Here is a 7,285-nt window from a genome sequence, read left to right as displayed (position 1 = left end):
AAACCTAAGAAACAACAACAACAAAAAAGAATTACAAAACTAAATTCAATATTCTAAATGTAGTCTGACCAGCATAGCATAAAGGAACCATGACCATTCTTGTTCAGGACATTGTTGTTTGTAAGGTAGCCTGCAACAATATATTTTTGGGCCATGCCATAGGGTTGACTCAAATAAGAATTTGCAGTCCAATGAAACCCTTCATCTTTTCCACAGGATCTAAAATGTAGCCAAACATCCTCGATTTATTACTAGTGTATGGGGAATCAATATAAAACTTTGTATCAGATCCGTGGCAAAATTCTCCATAACATCTTGCTTTTATTGTGGCATAAAGGTAACCCAGCATTCTCAAGAGGCCATTTCATTTGAGCACCAAGTCTGCCAAGTGAGAATCTGCATGGGAGACAATATTGAAAGTCTTCAAGCACCATTCTGGCTACATATTGAGTCTATTTTCTGAGACTGGGCTTGATGGAGAATGGAGAGGCTCATTACTAGCAGACTTACAACTTAGTGACCTACAGCAGCCCATGTGGTTGGTCAAGAGGCCAAAAAGAGGATGAGAGGTTAAGTATCACACACAATTTAGACCATTTCTAAACTTTGGCTTAGTACTCAAGTGAAACATTTTTGTCCAGTCACTAAAAAGTGGACAAGAGGTTGAATCATATCCATTTTGGAATTCTATATGTAAATGAAACCAGATGAAATTGCAGTTAAATAGGATGGCTTACAGATTTTTCCTTGGAAAGATGAAATAAAGGCAATTGGTCAAATTGATTTTATTATTTACTCTGAGGCAAAAGGAAACATTTCACAAGACATCTGGTGATCTTGTAAGTGCAGCTAGATAATACAGTGGATACAGCACTGACCTTGGAGTCAGGAAGATGGGAATTCGAATCCAGACTCTGACACTTGATATTCCCTAGACATGTGACCTTGGGCAAGTCACTTAATCCTGACTTCCTCGCATCCTGGGCCATCTCTAGTCATTCTAATCCATATCTGGCCACTGGATCCAGATGACTCTGGAGGAGAAAGTGAGGTTGATGACTAAGCATAGCACCCCCTCTCAAGTCCAGCTCTCATGCTTCTCATGGCATCACCTCCCTGATGTCTTGGTCTTCTTTGAGAATGAAGGAGAAATAATCATCAAGTGCACAGGATAAGTCATTGTAAAAAGAATACCACTTAAAACAATTGTATTATTCATAACAACTTTTTTTTTTGTTTTGTTTTTAGGTTTTTGCAAGGCAAATGGGGTTAAGTGGCTTGCCCAAGGCCACACAGCTAGGTAATTATTAAGTGTCTGAGGCCAGATTTGAACTCAGGTACTCCTGACTCTAGGGCTGGCACTCCTATCCACTGTGCCATCTAGCTGCCCTATTCATAACAACTCTTGCAAAGAATGAAAAATAGGAATTCTATTGAAAACTTGTTAAGATGATCCAAATTAAATCAGCATATACTTTGATAGTTGCTAATTGCAATGCAAAGGTGAGAATAGATGAAAATCTCAAGGAATATATTGCAAATTATGGATTAGAATTCAATGCAGAAGCATTAGGCTTATCGGTTACACAAAATTCTCATACCTATAAAGTATGAATAATTTCTTCAAGAAAAGAATCAGTACATGTTTAAGAAGGTAAACTTAGAAATCACAAAAGTTAAATTGCTTTCAACAGAAAGGAAATGACTCATTACTAATGTGGAATTCACTCTTTAAACAGTTTTCAGTTTAAAGTCACCATCAATTTTCCAAAGCAAAGGGAAAGATTGAAGGGTAAAATTTAGAAAAAAGTGGTACACAATGGAATTTAATGTTTTCAAACATATACTATTTAAGTTGTTGATTATAAAAGAGGATTATGCCAGGAAGAAAGGATAGGTAGATTAATAATTTCAAATGACAAAAGATATGTAAAGTACAGATAGAGCTGCCAAAAGTAATACTGGTTTATAACATATACTCATTTGTAGATTTCTAAAAATATACCAAAGATATGGAAAAAAATCTCAGTGCTTTTCATGATACAAAAAGTGACAGAAAACCCACAAATCTATTGATCAATAAAACTATTTTCCTATCTCTATGCTTTTTTAATGAGTGTCATCTCTCACACTAAAAGGAATCTTCTTCAAGGGTAATTAGTAGTGGTCAGGCAGGCTTTTTAATTTTTTTTTAAATTTTTTTGCAAGGCAATGGGGTTAAGTGGCTTGCCCAAGGCCACACAGCTAGGTAATTAGTAAATGTCTGAGGCCGGATTTGAACTTAGGTACTTCTGACTCCAAGGTCAGTGCTCTATCCACTGTAGCACCTGGCTGTCCCAGTCAGGCTTTTAAAAGTGATATTCCACAGAAGATTCTCTTTGCCATTACAAATTGACTGAAAAATATAAGATTTCAATATTGTTAGTATTGACTTAAAAAAATCACTTGATATAGTAGAACAAAAAACCCTTCGTAAATCTCTTCTCAAATTGTCTCCTATTTAAATACCAATTACTGAAGATTCCTTGAAAGGTGAGACACAAAAGAGAAATCTATGCTTGCCAAAGGTGTTTAGTGTTGCCTGGAGAAAATGATCTAAGTCCAAGTTGAAAAGAATTTCCTTTAGATAATGAGGCCTTTCAATTACCCATTTGCAAATCATCAGAGCTATATCATTCCCCTAGATATTACAGAATTTTCTAGGAAAGATGTCCAAACACTAAAAGTTTAAACAAGCTTCTGCACTAGAAAAATCTAGTGAATGAAAAATATTTACAGTTCAAAATATACTATATTTAGCTATACAACTGATAGGTGATTAATCAATATATCATCTCAGACTATAAAAATAGCTGAAAACAGGAGGAAAGTAGATTGTATTATCTTTAACAATTTATAAATTTCCTGTAAAGACTCTCAATTTCTCTCAGAAACAAAGTCTCATTTGTTTATCTTTGTATATCCAGTGCTCAACAAAGCATCTGGCCTATAGTAAGTGTTGAATAAATGCTTGGTTTGTTTTTAATTTTGATATAACATTATTATAATTATTATAAAAAAATGTTGAAATATGGCTGTTTCATGGAACATCATAGTCTTCTAATAATTAAAAGTTATCAGAGAGGGTAAGAGATATATATAGGTGGGGAGAGGATTACATGCAAGACGTAACATATAACAATTACAGAACTTTGAAGAATTGGAGTAATAATATATGATCAGCTGGTCATTGGTAAGAAAGAAGGATAACTGATAAATGGACTATTTGTTACCCTGGCATCCTTGTCAGAAGGCAAGAAAAGTCCCTTACTATAATGCAAGGGTCTGCTGGGGCAAACTTTTAGGAAAACATTGACAATAGTTGCACAGGATAAGCAATCATGGATGGGTGCCACTCTGTATCATCCAAGGAAGGATCCCCATCTACAAAAGCAGATCCATTTGAGCTAGGGACTTGATGTATCTGAGTGTCTTTACTCATATGCTAAATGAGGTTTTCTTGGGATGATCTCTAAGCTCCCTTGAGGCTCTAAATCTATGATTCTATAGAATAAAGATCCTTAATAGTGTGTTTGTGTGAGATAGACCTTTTTGCTGTCTGGTGAAACCTAGGGACTCCTTCTGATAGTTTTTTGCCTACATTCTTAGTGGAAGGAAATGCTATATTTCACTTATAGGCTAGTGAAAATAAATATATAAATACATAATATAGTTTTTTTTTCTCTTCCTACTTCATGGACTGCTTGCAATGAGACCATGGACTCCAGGTTGTGAACTCTTGTTATCAAGGCAAGATGACTTGATGACATATATCCAATTTTACCTCTGACCTATATCTGTGCGACATATAAATCATTTAGCCAGGCAACTGATCAATCTGCAAATTGAGTCTGGCAGTTTTTCCTCACAAAAGCATACAGAATCATAAGATTTTAGATTTAGAACTGGAAGGGATTTTAGAGCTCATATATAACCAATCTCAATGCTTAAGAGATGAGGGGGAATCAAGCTTCAGAGAAGTTGCTAAGTTCAAGGTCACACAAGGTAGTAAGGGAGATGAAAGATTTATTCTTTGTTCCTATGGCAAGTGGGGTGGTGGAAAGTACATCAAATAAGGATTGCATGATTATATTCATTAAATGCTGGGCAAAAGCAGTTCCAATTGCATATAGCATTTAAGGAAAAAATTGAACTTTTCTTTTTCCATTTTCCTTCATAAATATTGTGACCATTGCTTTAGTTATCCCATCATCCTCAAATCTGCTATAGGTTCTCCTGGTTCCTCTACTAGGTCTAGAAAGATTGGCAATCAAAACATAGATGAAAGAGTCCTTCATCTATGGGGGAGAAAATCTTGTATCCTTTAAAATAATGACAACTGTTATTCCTGCCTTTATAGTAAGAAAAACATTTTAAATTATATAAGTGAGGATAATTCAACCAAGCATTACTGTAGTATGGATAATGACTAAGTATATGGGCTGGATTATAATAAGCATTTGCTTATTAACCATTAATATTAAGGCTTATAAGTAACTTTCCTAACAATAATTCTGGAATTATTAATATTAATAAATAATTAAACTAATTAATTAATTAAATATTATAATTAAATGGCATGATTAATATGACTATGAACCCTATTTTACAGATGAGGAAACTAAGACTCTGAGAGAATAAGTTACAACACCGAATTACAGAATTTCAATTTGAAAGAAGCTTGGTAGCCACTTAATCCATCATACACACACACACACACACACACACACACACACACAACACACAAACACACACACAGATAAAGAACTATCTAGATCTACACATTTTTTTTTTCAAAAAAAATTACCATCATAAACACATATTTGTGGGACAAATAGGTCATCTAGCATTTGTCTTAGCTGAGGCAGCCAATCTCACCTTTGGACAGCTCTAATTGCTTTTCTAAGTTTTTTCCTTGACATTGAGCCAAAGAAACCTGCCCCTTTGGAACTTCTACTTGTTACTCCTAATTCTGCCTACTGAGTCCAAACTGAACAAATTAAATCTCTCTTTGATGTGACAGACTTTCAAGTATCTGAGTCACCTACCTACTTCTTTACTCTCTAATCTTCCCTTCTCCAGGTTAAACATTTCTAGTTCCCATCACTTGATAATACTATTTAAATATAAGAATTAGAACTTAATTCTGACTGAGATTAGTCATTACTCCTACCCCTAAACCATAACCTGGTTTCAGGACTAACTCTGCCTTCAAATTTAGGTTTACAATATTACTGACATAACAGTGATCAAAGGAAAATGGTAGATAGTTGCTATGGATTTGTGCCGGATTACACAAATGGAGTAGGGCAAAGGTCATAATTGCTAGCATTTAATTGGCTTTTCAAGGTATTCAAAACACTTTACATCTCTTACTTTTTTATCTTACCCTCACAAACCTTTAGAATAGGAGCTATTACCTCCATCTTAAAGATGAGAAAAACAGACAAAAGAAAGTCAGTGATTGGCCCAGGGTCACCCATCTAATAAGTGTCTGAGAGGAATTAGGACCCAGTTGTTTTTGATTCCAAATCCATCTCTCTATTCATTCAAACCATTATAATTCTTTTTTTCTTAAAAAGAAATTCTATTTTAAATTCTGTTTAAAATTATAATTCTGTACATATTAAAATATAATGCTGTAAATATTGATGTATATCTATTTAGCAATTTGGGGGAATAAGGTATACCACAATTTCCCACATAGATGATAAAGTTGGCATTTTAAAATGGCAATCTAAAATTATTCATACTTCCTTACATTCTTAAACAGAAGATAGAAAAATAAAATCAAACCTTGATTTTGTCAGGGGTGGAGGGTAAGGAAATGACCTAGCATTCTCATGATCAATATCTATTTGTACTATTTTGTATGCTACTTGAATATTGTGGTAAGTGGAAACATGAAGTTTTCTATTATATATTTGGTTTTCACAAAGCTTGAATTATTCTATTTTTATTAGAACCATAATCCATCTAGCTTCGGATTCTGTTGCTGAAGTACAAAGGACACGTCATATAAATTTAGAGTTAAAGTACTCGAAAATAGATAGAATAGCAGAACATAGTTGTCTTCTAGGATCTTAAGAGATCCTAGTTTTTCTAAGAGGCATATATGTGACTTTAAAAATTTGCTCACTTTTTAAAAAATTATACATACAACCTACACAACTTTGAAGGAAATTCTCATGGTTTGCTGCTGTAGTCTACTGGAGTAGTAAGAGTTTAGGGTTAAAAAGCAGAGTGTGCACTTCAGAACTTAGTTTGAGAATCACTGAAACCCCTTCTTTTATGTTTTGTTCTACTATTTGTCTATTTTTTTCTCTCAGTTTTCCCCACCTTTGTTCTAATTCCTCTTTCACAACATGACTAATATGGAAATATGTTAAACACAATTTTACCAGATTGCTGCAAAGGGAAAGGGAGAGTGGTAGAAAAATATGAAATTCATAAACTTATAAATGGATGAAAGTTGAAAACTAATTTTGTATGCAGTTGGAAAAATGAAAAAAAAATTAAAAAGTACTGGAGTTTTTCCAGTGCCATCTTCCTATTCTTTCTCCTCTTCTGCTATCAATTCATGTTCTTATTTGGTGTATTCCTAGGTTTGAAGGGCTGAAGCATTCACTGAATGGGCTGTCCATCTAACTACATATTGTAGTGCTGAATCGTAACCATTAAAAATGATTTTTTTCTTGTGGGTTGTTAGCTTAAACTCTTTTGGGGTGTTTATGAATATCTTTTAAGAAGGCCCTGCAGAGTTTTCAGGTTTGAATTAATCAGCAAAATGTTATCTGCAACAGGACTGTCTGGGAGACAAACTTAAAAAAAAAGGGAATCCTTTCATTTATACTCTGTGCATAGAGCTCCACTGTGAAATGGGAAATGTCTTTGGTGATAATTTGCTGCCAGTATTAGGTAAGACTTCAAGTATCTATGCTTTTGATATGAATACTCCCTCTATTAATACATGCTTAAATTTTTTTTTAAATATAATTTGAAAAGATGTTTGGTAGGAGATGAGGCTGAAAATAATTCAGCACTGAGTAGTCAATCTTCTGGTCCAAAGGCTGGACCTTAACATATATGACATCTTTCCAGTTGGGTATAGATTTAGTTGAGCTCAGTTAACACAGCCTTTAAGAATTCCAGTTCAGAGTAGGACTTTAGTGGAAGTTAGAAATAGAGAAAATTAAAAAAAAACTCAGTGACTATATCTTCAAATGAAAAAAAGTCAAGTAGCAAA

The sequence above is a fragment of the Macrotis lagotis genome, chromosome 4, assembly GCF_037893015.1.
Source record: "Macrotis lagotis isolate mMagLag1 chromosome 4, bilby.v1.9.chrom.fasta, whole genome shotgun sequence".
Taxonomy (NCBI): Eukaryota; Metazoa; Chordata; class Mammalia; order Peramelemorphia; family Peramelidae; genus Macrotis; species Macrotis lagotis.
This window is presented reverse-complemented; position numbering follows the sequence as displayed.